Raw genomic sequence first — 12,780 nt, forward strand, 5'->3', positions numbered from 1 at the left:
TATAAGAAACTTACTGCAAAGATTTTTCCCGCTTCCCCCTCCAGTTACCATTTCTTCTCTTAGCACCTGTTCTCCCACATTCTTTACATTTTCATTTAAAATTTCATTTTATTTTTATTAGGAACTTAAACATTAAAAACAGAGCATTTCACATATACAACAGAACACAGAAAGGACTACATGAAAAGGTGAATCTTTTGCTTTTTTTTTAAAAAAAAAGATGTAATACATTCTATTTGTCACTTTCAAAACTGTCGTCTTTGTACTTCCTTCTGAAATTCCTTTTGTTCTGTGCATTTCAAAATGTTTCCTGCCTCCCCCTTTTTCTGTTTTCACTATTGCTGTTCCACTACCACCCACTTTCCCTCACCTCCCTACAAATTAACCAAGAGGAAAAAAACCCCAAATCCTTGTAACAAATAATCATGGTCAAGAAAAATGAATCCACACAATTGCCATGCCCCCCCCCCCCCCAAAAGTATGTTTTTTTTACATTATATCTATCACTTCTCTGAGCGGTGTATAACATCCTCATCATAGATACTTTGGAAACATGGCTGATCATTGCTTTTTTCAGAGTTCTTAAGGCCTTCAAAATTGTTTTTCTTTGCAATTGTCAAGATACTGGGAGATAACTTTCGTTTTCCAGAGCTTAGGCTCAGCAAGCATGCTGTGCCCTGAGCTTGGTATAACAACAATCCTTTGCACTTATCCTCTGGATGATCTCACCCTCTGGTAAAATCACATAATTATTGTATTGCTTTGAGCACCAGACAAGCTCAGACAAGCACTGGACAAGCTTGGACAAGTACTCCATGTTCCAGTCGTGAGGTCCTGCTATGAATCAAATTTGTCTCATTGTTACTGTTACCCTCGTTGTCAGGGCTATAGCTCACTGAGATAGGTATGAGTATTGAGATCTTCTTACACTAAAGTGTGTGTCCTCCCCACCCCCCACAGCACACACACTAGTGGTGGGGCTCGGGCACATGTGTCCTTGCTTGCAAGCCATTTCCTTCACTTTGAAATTAAACTTTTGTTTGATTTCTGACTCTCCTATCTCTAGTCTGCTCTCTTCGGCTCCGGCCAGACACAGTTAAGAGGTGGATTCCATCTGGTCAACACACATTGTCCTTGCATGAATTGTTGTTTTTGTTCTACTCACTTCACTTTGCATCAGTTCATACAGCCCAGGATGCTCTGAAATCATCCCTTTCGGCATTGCTTATGGTGCAATAATATCCCATTAAATTCATATACAGTTTGTTTAACCACCCCCACAAATGTCTAAAAGGCACTCAAAAGCTCACTCCCTTAGGTTCTAGTTCTTTCCCCACCTATTTAATGCCTTCAAAGTTTATTTTGCTCACAAATATTCCTTCACTTCAACATTATCCTCCCTCTTTATCCCCTTCATCTCAATTTTTTCCTTGTTGAGTGTGATGTATAGAATGTCTCAAAAGTCTTAATCTATGATAGTTTAAAACAGCACTACGATTTTTTGGAACACCCTGTGTTTCTACTCCAAACTGCAAGTGCATGCACATGTGTGCACACGTGTGTGTGTTCAATCCTCCTTCATCCATTTCAGATAAGAGTGGGGTTCATCTGATGCCTTCTCATTTACCCCAAGTATGTTAAATAGCAAGTCACCCCTCTTTTCTTCCTCTTTTCTATACTAACATACTCTTCCTTTTACCCTCCGTTCTCCTTCCCTCTTAAAAACCCTCAAAACAGAACCAATCTACTCTCAGGACTTCCATTTTCCTTGAGTCTCCCAATACCCTTTGAGGACATTAAATTTCAGAAGGGACACTTGTTTCTTTTCTCTGCACTATATTATCATACAGTTTCTTTGACAGTGATCAAATAAATTTATCTTTCCAGCTTCCTCTTGATTCTTGTATTTCTATTTCAAAGTTCTTACTCAGCTCTGGCTTTTTCATCAGAAATATTTGAAGTTCCTTTATTCTATTAACCTTCTCCCTCTTTTTTTTTTTTAAAACCTGTAGAATTGTACTCAGCTTTGCAAGTTAAATTATTTTTCTTTGTAAGCCTATATCTTTTGACTTTTGAAATATTACATCCTTAGAGCACCTTTTAAAATATATTTATTTATTTTTGAGGTGCCAGGTCTTGTGTAATTTTGACTGTAGTTTCTTAGTCCTTTCTGGACACCTACAGTATTTTTTCCTTTGATGTGGAATTTTGACTATGACATTCTTTGGACCTTTCGTTTTGAAGTTCCTTTCAGGAATGAATGGTGGGCTCTTTTTTTAATCTTGACTTTTCTCTCTGGTTCTAATAGATCTAGGCAGTTTTATTTCCTGATTTCTTGAAATCTAGTGTTAAGACTTTTTAAAAATCATGGTTTTTCAGGGAGTCCAGTGATTTAATTTTTTCTCCTTTATTGGTTTTCCAGGTTTTTTTCTATATCGGATACTTTATATTTGCTTTTGTTCTTTTGATTTTGTTCCAATATTTCTTGCTATCTAATAGAATTAATGATTTCTGTTCAGTCTATTTTAGTTTTCAAGGATTTCATCTCCTGGGTAAAGTTCACCACTTTGTCTTCTAAGCTACTTATTCTCTGTTTTTTCCTTGAGCTTTTATTTCATTTAAAAAAATCTCTTGATTAATTTTTTAGATATTCAAATAGTTCTTGTAGAAAACCTATTTTTTCTTATGGAGTCTCTGAGATAATTATAAATTTTATATTGTTTAATATTATTTTTGATTATAGTTTGACGCCATATCATGATGGGACTCCAATATGGAGTCACTTAGGTCTTAATGCCCATAGAAGAATATAGTCAGACAGCCAAATTGTACTTTTCTACTGTTAAAATCTGTCTAGTGGATAAGGTTTGCAATTTTTGATGGGCCAAACTCTTGACCTGCTGTAGGGGCCTTGAGTCATTTTCTTTCTGCCTTAGCTAATGTTAGATTCTCTCATCAGTTTGTGGTCTGGATAAAGAAACTCTCCCTATGGGAGCTTCACCCAAGCCTGGTATCAATAAGGGACCCTTCCATTCCTCCCTCCCCCACAACTTTTCCACCACATCTGGGTCTATTTAGGAATATCCCCTCCTATATATGGCACTAATTACCTATTGTCAACCAAGCCCATTCTTAGGATATATAATCTTGCCACCTGAATCCCAACTTTGTATGTATTTTCTTCCTGACATGACTCCTCACCTTCTGGTTTAGGGGAGTTTCTTGCACGTAGGGACAATCTTCTATCTGTTTATAGTGCCATAGCGTCTATATGCTTTGTTTGCTTGCTTCATTCCAAAATAATAAAGATCAAGATTATATTATTTCCCCAAGTTACAGTTTTCTAGAAATCCTGAATCCAGGTGTTTGTTTTAACTTGAGCCTCAAGATGTCAAACAAAGCAGTCTCTGCTTACAGTTGTTTATGGAGTTAGATTCACAACCATTTTTGATACTGGTTGCTGTCTTCCTTGATTTGCTCATCTTTCTAGCTTCTGAACTGAGGCCAGGCTTCGCCTCTTGTTTTGATTTTTAAGTGGAGATGGTCAGCCCTGATATGTTTTGCCCTGGGTTCCCTGGATTCTTGTGCTGACTTCTCCTTCTCAGGGGTAGGCTGTTTGAATCTTTAAGGTTCAGAGTGCTGGATCTTCAAGGCCCTCTCTAGTGTTTCAGGACAGAATGTCATGGACCCCAGAACCTCAGCCTGGGCTATGCTGGTCTGAGAGCTGAGGCACCATGGTGGTAGGTACCATGTTGGTTGCTGTCTGCTGCTCCTGGAGCTTCCAAGGTCCCTATTCTGGGACTTTCTCATGGAAGAGCTCTGCCCTTGTTGCTTCTGGACACAGAGCCTTGCAGGCCACAAGTGCCTTGTCTCTGGTTGTGTTGACTCTTACTTGGCTCAATTCTTTTTATTATTACCCGTGGGTTTCTAGGTAACTTTTTGTGCAATTTAGGAGTAGAAAATGCCCCTTGATATAATTTCTCAATGGATTTCTTGATCATTATTGGTCTAGGAGGGTGAACATCAGGGTTTTGCTGGAGTAAGGGTGTGGAGATGAGTGACTTGCCTGTCATTTGGGAAGCCATTTTGGCAAGAAGTCTCTCCCTACTCCTGGCAAAGAAGAAGGTAGTAAAAGAGGAGGAACGGGATCAACACCAGTGGTTTATAACTGAAGATTTCATTCTACTCCTCTCGTCTTCCTCTCTTGCCCTTGCCCTAGACCCTTCTTTTTAAAATTTTTTCCACCTTGTAATATCCCCATTCCAGATCCACCTTCCGAAGCTAATGGTTGTTTTGCTTGCTACTATTCCCTCTCCTGTATCATCCTTCTTCTTAACTACACCTCTGTTTTCCTCTCTAGTTTGTTGTATTTCTACCCCAAAGTGAGAGAGAGAGTGTGAGAGTGAGTGTGTGTGTGTGTGTGTGTGTGTGTGTCTGTCTGTCTCCCCCTCTGTTGTCTGGTTCAGATAAGAGTTGGATGCCTGTTCCTCCCCTTCCTCCATGTTGCTATACTCCTTGCTCACTCTAATTATGAGAAATTGTAAGCCCCATCCCCTTTTCCTTCTTTCTATACTACTGTTTTCATTTTACTTTTTATTTCCTTTCTTAAAACCACCAAGAACCAAACCAATCTTACCCCAGGGTCCTCTGTTTTATTGAACTTACTCAAAGTCCTTCAAAAACATTAAAATTTTGAAGAACTACTCATTTTTTCTTCTCCAAATATTAGACTGCTAGCATTTCATCATTGTAGAGCCCCTTCCAATTATCCAAATAAATTCACCTTTGCAGGTTCTTCTGGACCCTTGTGTTTGCATTGTTACTGGACTCGGGTCTTTCCATCAGCAATGCTTGAAAGCCTTCCGTTCATCAAAGATCCATGTAATCCCCCCTCCCTCACCCACCCTCTGAATAAGATTATACTCAGCTTTGCAGGTCAAGTTATTCTTGGTTATAAGTGTTTTTTTTTTAATTTTTTTTTTTGCATTTTGGAATATCGCTTTCCAAGAAATTCTCATATATGTAGTAGCAGTGGGTAGGTTTGGTGTGATCTGACTCTGGCTTTTTGGTACTTAAACATTTTCTTTCTGGCTACTTGCAGCATTTTGTCTCTGATGTGGGAGCTAGGGATTTTGGTTATGAAAATTCTGGGACTTTTCCTTTTGAGGTTTCTTTCAGGAGCTAATTGGTAGATTCTTTTTACTTTCACTTTGCCCTCTAATTCCAACAGATCTTGCCAATTTTAATTTGAATTCTTGTTTGGTCGTGAGCCTGGGTGACAATAAGAGGTAAGATCAGAAGAGAGGAGGGTTTGAGGGGAAAGAAAACGAGTTCTTTTTTAGACAGATTTTGTTTGAAATACTTATAGGCATGCAGTTCAAGATGTCCAAAAAAGTAGTTGTTGGTGCAAGATTGGCTGTTCCCCTCCAGCCCTTCTTTTTTCCTTTGTTATATAAGAGAAGTTTCCCTGGATAGGGGAAGAGGATAAGCCATATTTTTAGAAATAACCGTGATATAAAAACAATAAAACAAAACTAACTATAAATTTAGTTCCCTGTGCACAGACATTTTTTCTTTAAAAAATTATGATTTCTTGAAATGGAGCATCCAGGCTTTTTAAAAATCATGGTTTTCAGGGAGCCTAATAATTCTTAAATTGTCTTTCCGTGACCTGTTTTCAAGGTCAGTTGTTTTTATAGTAGAGATGTTAAATTTTCTTCTACTTTTCCTATCTTTCAATTTTGTCCTACAGTTTCTTGTCTCAAGTGAAATAAGTTAAAAAGAAACACTCTAAACTTCATAGTCTTAAGCAATACTTCCTTAAGTTCCTTATGGCAGCACAATTTTGCTGTCTCTTGTCTCAAGAAAAATTTATCAGTACCTTTTGTTTTGATATCATCTGAATTTCTTAATATCTTCTTTCTTCTTCCCCTCTCTGAGAACTATCTCTTATAACAACGAACAAAAGAGATAACAAAAACAGTTCATTTAAAATGAATCAACATGTTAACAAATCCAACAGTATATAAAGTGTTCCAAACTCCATCCTCTCCCACCAATGCAAAGAAGAAAAAGAAGCATATTCTCGTACCTCTTTTTGGGGGCTAAACTTGGTCACCATAAATTAATAGCCTTCAATTCCAATTATTGTGCTTTCCATTTATATTGTTGTGGTATGTATATTTATAGTATACTATATAACATATATATGCATATATACAAATAAAATTTTCTTGGTTCTGTTTGCTTCATTTCATATATGTTCATATAATTTCCAGTTCAGTAAACATTTATTTTTAACTTTTTTTGTATTTTTAAAATTAATTTATTTTGATTTATCAATAATCACTTCCATATGCTTTTGAGTTTTAAATTTTTATCCCCCTCCCTCCCCACCCACCTTCCTCCCCAAGATGGCGCACGATCTGATATAGGCTATACATATACATTTCTATTAAACATTTTCACATTAGTGATGTTGTAAGTAAGAATTAGAACCAATAGGAGGAACCACCAGAAAGGAAATAAAACACAACAGAAGAAAAAAAATAGCAAATAGTATGCTTTGATCTGCATTCAAACTCCATAGTTCTTTCTTTGGATGTGGATAGCATTTTCCATCATGAGACCTTTGGAGATGTCTTAGATCGTTGTATTGCTGAGAAGGGTTAAATCTGCCAATATTAGTCATAGCACAACGTGGCTGTTCTTGTGTACAACGTTTTCTTGGTTTTGCTCACTTCACTTAGCATCAGACCATACAAGTCTTTCCAGGTTTTTCTGAAGTCTGCCTGTTCATCATTTCTTATATCACAATAGTATTCCATTACATTCATATCACATTCACAGTGATGATTACTATGTGTCTTTCTCTCCATCCCTGTCCCCCCTGTTTATGCTTTTCTTTCTCCTTTCTCCTTTTCCCTCCTCATTAGTGTTTTGCTTTTGACCACTGCCTCCCTCAGTCTGCCCTCCCTTCTATTAGCCCCCTCCCTTTTCTTTCCCCTTTTCCCTCTTGCTGCCTATAGGGCAAGTTAGATTTCTATACCTAATTGATTATGTTATTCCCTTCTTGAGCCAAATGTGATGAGAGTAAGTTTCAAATAATGCTCATCTCCCTCCCTTCTTTCCCTCTGCTGTAATAGGCTTTTGTGCCTTTTTCTGTAATGTAATTTACCCTTGTCTGTCTCCTCTTTTCCTTTTCTCTCAGATCAGATCAATCTACTTACTTGGATCCATTTAACCCACTTGATTAATTTTTTTATCATTACATCAAAGTCAATTTATACCCACTCCCTTTATGTATACCCCGGTAACATGGTGTAATAACAATACAATTCTCAAGAGTTACAAGTGTCATCTTCCCTTGCAGGGATGTGAACAGTTTGCCCTTCTTAATAACATGTTTTTTCTTTCTGTCCCATTTACCTTTTTATGTCTCTCTTGAGTCTTATATTTGAAGATCAAGTTTTCTGTTGAGCTCTAGTCTTTTTATCAAGAAGGTTTGGAAGTCCCCTAGTTCATTGAATAGCCATCTCCTCCCCGAAAGATCATGCTCATTTTCGCTGGGTAGTTGATCCTTGCCTTGGTTGTAATCCAAGCTCCTTTGCCTTATGGAATATCATATTCCACGTTCTATGGTCTTTTAATGTAGAAGCTGCAAGGTCCTGTGTAATACTGATTATGGTTCCATGATATTTAAATTGTTTCTTTCTGACTGCTTGCAGTATTTTCTCTTTGACCTAGTAATTTTGTAATTTGGCTACTATATTCCTCGGTGTTTTCAATATGGAATCTCTTTCAGGAGGTGATTGGTGGATTCTTTCTATGGCTATTTTACCCTCTGGTTCTAGGACCTCAGGGCAATTTTCCCTTATGATTTCCTGAAAGGTACTGTCCAGGCTCTTTTTTTCATCGTGATTTTCAGGTAGACCAATAATTTTAAAATTGTCTCTCCTGGATTGATTTTCTAGGTCAGTTGTTTTACCAATGAGGTATTTTACGTTTTCATCTATTTTTTCATTCTTTTCTTTTTGTCTGACTGATTCTTGTTCTCTCAGAGTCATTAGCTTCCATTTGTCCAATTCTAATTTTTAACAAATTGTTTGCTTCTATTAGATTTTGTACCTCCTTCCCCATTTGACCAATTGTATTTTTTAGGGACTTGTTTTCTTCAGTGTATTTTTTTTCCCTGTTGGCCAATTGTATTTTTTAAGGACTTGTTTTCTACAGTTAATTTTTGTCTTTCCTTTTCCAAGCTATTGACTCTCTCTTGCATACCTCTCATTTCTTTTCCCATTTTTTCTTCTACCTCTCTCATTTGACTTTTAAAATCCTTCTCAAGCTCTTCCAAGAAGGCTTTTTTGGGCTTCAGACCAGTTCATATTCCCTTTTGAGGTTCCAGATGTGGGTTTGTTGACAATGTTGTCCTCTTCAGAATTTCTGCCTTGATCTTCACTCTTACCATAATAAGAATCTATTGTATGTTTCTTTTTGCTCATGGTGTTTGCTTATTTCCTGGCCTTTAAAGAGATTGAGCTCTCCTGCTGGGGAGCAGACGGCATTGACCCAAGCTTCTTATGTTGGGAGCCTAGGGCCTGGTCACTGGCTTTGTGTGCTGGGACCACCAATGCTGGCAGTTGGAGGCTGTAGTGTTCTGGCAACTTACTTGGTGTTGGGCTGGAATCGGCAACACTGTTACTCTAGGGGAAGGATTGGGTAGTGTGGCTCCTGGAGATTTCCTGCTCAACCAGGCCTTTCCTTCTTTTCCACTTTCTTCAGCTCCTTTCAGATCGATGTTGCAGGATGTTTATCACTTGTGGCCCCTTGGAGAGTTGCTTCCCTTAGTTTTGCTGAGGCACTGGGAGAGCTGGTTGCTGTAGAATGCTGAGGCACCTCATGGTTTTCCAAACTAGTTTCCACCAGTTCCCCTGCCCTCACTGAGGCACTTGGGGGTCCAGGTGTTAGTGTTTGCCTGCTTCACCACCTGGGTTTCAGGATGTCCTCCCGGTATGCTGAGGTGAGGCTTTCAGCTAGCTTGCTGGGACACCTCCCATTCTGTACTGTTCCTCTTCCCCCAGGGCAAGAGGGGCCTTTCCTGTTAATCCCTCAAGCTACCTGGACCACTGGACTGCTGCACCCCATCTTTCTTCTGGTTCAGCTGTTCCAGGGTTTTTCCTGGGGTGATGTTTTCTGGACTTTCAGAGGTTAATAAGGGAGGGTAAGAGCCTCAGTAAACATTTATTAAGAACCCACTATGTGCCAGGCACTGTGCTAAGTGCTGGAGTTACAAAAAGAGGCAAAAGGCAGTCCCTGCCCTCAAGGAGTTTACAATCTAATTCGGGGAGGCAACATGCAAACAACTAAACAAAGCAAGTTTACAGAACATAAATGGGAAATAATTAAAAGGGGGAAAGCACTAGAATTAAAAGGGGTTGGGAAGTCTCCTTGTAGAAAGTAGGACTTTAGCTGGGATTTAAAGGAAGCCAGAGAATAGAGGAGAGAGAACGTTCCAGGCTTGGAGGACAGCCAGAGAAAATGCCTGGAGCTGGGAGCTTCTCTGAATTCTATTCATTGTTTCTAACAGCACAGTGACATTCCATTACAGTCACATCCCAAGTTTCTTTATCCATTTCCCAATCACTGGGCATCTGCTTGCTTTTCAATTCTTTGCTATTAAAAGTGTGGTTAGAAATATTTTGGGGTGTGTGTATGCATATATGTTACATATAACATATATATGCATATACACATATCTATTTATAAAATTTTCCTGGTTCTGTTTGCTTTGTTTCATATCCATTCATATAATTTCTATTCAGTAAACATTATATATGTATATATGTGTATATAGATATATGTATGTATATATGACTTTTCTTTTTTATCGTTAGCCTCTTTGAGATATAAACTAATTGGGGGGGGGTCTCTGGAACAAATTCATGGACCTTTCGGTCACATTAAAAAGCATAATTTCGAATTAATTTCCAGAACAGTTGTACCAATCCATAGTTCTACCAATAGCATGTTAGTTTGCCTGTGTTTACCAAACTCTTCCAGTGTTGCCTATTTCCATATTTTGTCATCTTTGCCAAATTGTTCGATATGAAGTGAAACTCCAATTGTTTTGATTTGCATTTCTTTTTTTATTAGTGATTTGGAGCAATTTTTTTTCTGTTAGGATTTGGATACTTGAGCCAGGAAGATGGTATATATCTTCATTGTTGTATCGGGTCAAAAAATATCTGCCTCAGTATCATGTGAGCAAGGAGTCGACAACCACCACTATTCCTTTCACCCTACAGGATTCTCTCTCACTTTATAGTTTCTATGGCTCTCTGATGTTATTCTTTGAAGGATAAGTAGCACCAATTTCACAAACACACCTTACATTGCCTGACATTATAGAACCTTCCGTTGCTCATCTATTCATTTCACCAATGTCCCACCAATCCACTCTTTCAATTTGCTTTATCCTTTCTTAGGTTCTTCAGTTCCAGATAAGTTCTTACTTGCCTTGCTTTGTGTTATCCTTTTATCTTCCCTTTCTTCTTCTCAGTTGGGGAGTTAGTAGGTGTGGTAGAAAGAACACTGAATCTGGGGGCAGCTAGGTGGTGCAGTGGATAGAGCACTGGCCCTGGAGTCAGGAAGACCTGAGTTCAAATCCAGCCTCAGACACATAACACTTACTAGCTCTGTGACTCTGGGCAAGTCACTTAACCCCAACTGCCTCGAAAAAAAAATGAATACTGAGTCTGAGGCTCTTGGTTCAAATCCTATGCCAGCTACTTGTTTCCTGTGTGGCCATCATGATACAAGGCTCAGACTCTGGAGCGAAAAGATGTGGGTTCATGTTTCACCCCTCACACTATCTGCATGATATTGGGAAATTAACCTCCCTAGACTTTTGTTTCCCCATCTACAAAATGATGGAGTTGAACTGGATGGTATCTGAGGTACCTTTCAGCTCTGGGTCTATGATCCTAAGCCATTTAAAATCCATTGGTCTAAGTTTCCTCAGGGAATTGGCTAGGTGACATCTCCAAATTTTTGATCTATGATTCTTTCTCATCAGGTACTTATGATGGGGTGCTTGGGTACTTGTACTCAGACCCCACTTCCAAGATCATATTTCTCTCTGGCTTTAGAAACACTGTCCTTGACAATTTCTCTCCAGCCCAAGGACCCTATCTCTGGTAGTGACTGATGAGTGGGCCCAGTGAGGCAAACTATCTCTCCCTGTTACAAGAACAAGCTGACCTCTGTAGAATTTCCCTTGTATGAACAGGACTATCTTGTACCAGCAGAACTATTAAGTACTGATGCCCACAGTTATTGTATACAATCCAGAGGTCAAGCTATAGACATCAGCTCCTGAAACTATCTTGTTACACACTTAACAGACCAAAAACATACCCTTTAGGAACCCTCTCTTTCCCCCCCTACCCTCGGTATCCAGTAGCGAATGACGTAGTTGTATGTTATTACCTAATTGGTATACTTGGCACTTAAGTCACTATTTTTCCTAGATAAGCTTTAGCACCATTCCTGTTAGGTTGCAAGCTCCCTAAGGAGCTCTGCCCACCATGGCAGAATTCCTTAAGGACCTCTGCCCGCTGTATAGTGTAACAATAAATCTTTGCCACCTTGACTCAAAGAATGCTTGAGTCTGTGAATTCATTCTAGACAACCCCATCCTGTGCTTCAGTATTTGAGGGGGTCCAAACCTCTCAGAACTCAACACTTATTCCTTGATCATGTTCCTTCTCCTTCAGCCTTCTTTCATAGAAATCAGAGGTAGTACCTGGGCTTGTAGAATGCTCTTCAAATTTTCCAAATTTCTAACCAAATTCAATCTTTGGTGTTCTAATTCAAATCTCAACTAAGTCACCTATATACTTCTTTTCTATTCAACTCAGATCACAGGACCCATAGATTTCAAACTAGAATGGATTGTAAAGGTCATAAAGGCCAATTCCCTCATTTTATAGATGAAGAAACTGAGGCCAAGAGAGGGTAAATGGCTTGCCCAAAAGTACACAGGTAAGAAGTTGCTGAGTCAGAATTTGAACTCAGTTCCTGTGACTACAAAGTCATCTCTTTTCACACTGTACCAAATCCTCTTTTTTTTTTTTTCCTACAGACTTTGTCTTTGGTAACTAGAAGTAGCATTTATTTGTTCACTCAAAAATAATTAGGGCACATTGTGTACCTAACAACTTGCCTTGCTTTTTTTATTCCAATCTGTTCCTCACATCAGGTTTATTTACTAGATAATCTTCACACATCATCTTTTTTTTTTTTTAATCTTTCTTTTCTCTTGAAAGTTCCTGAAATGTCCCTGCATAACTTGGAAACTTTGTTTCAGCTCTTTTCCCATTTAAATTTTGAAATATTAAAACAAAAAGCAAAGAAAAAGTTGCAGTTGTGTTATTTCCAGTTCACATCAATTCAATGAAGCTGTGTTTGCTCTTCATTTATACAAATGAAGAATCCAATCAGTTCTGATTTCAATTCACCCCATCTTTAGACAGGAGGATGGAACACTGGTTCCTATGATTACAGACAGAGCCAAGTGCTGAAATCTCCTCCATTTTATAGAAAGAGACATTTTTGCCTGGAAGTGGTCAGTGATGTGTACAAAGTCATGACTGGAACCCAGGTCTCTTGTGTTTAGAATTCTTTTCACATTTGCTCAAAAAAAAAAATAACACTCCATAAATTTAAATAGGCGAGAGACCACTTGGGGTCATGACGCACAGTTTAAGAAGCACAAAGAGA

The sequence above is a fragment of the Vombatus ursinus genome, unplaced genomic scaffold (assembly GCF_900497805.2).
Source record: "Vombatus ursinus unplaced genomic scaffold, bare-nosed wombat genome assembly UNPS02010320.1, whole genome shotgun sequence".
NCBI classification, from domain to species: domain Eukaryota; kingdom Metazoa; phylum Chordata; class Mammalia; order Diprotodontia; family Vombatidae; genus Vombatus; species Vombatus ursinus.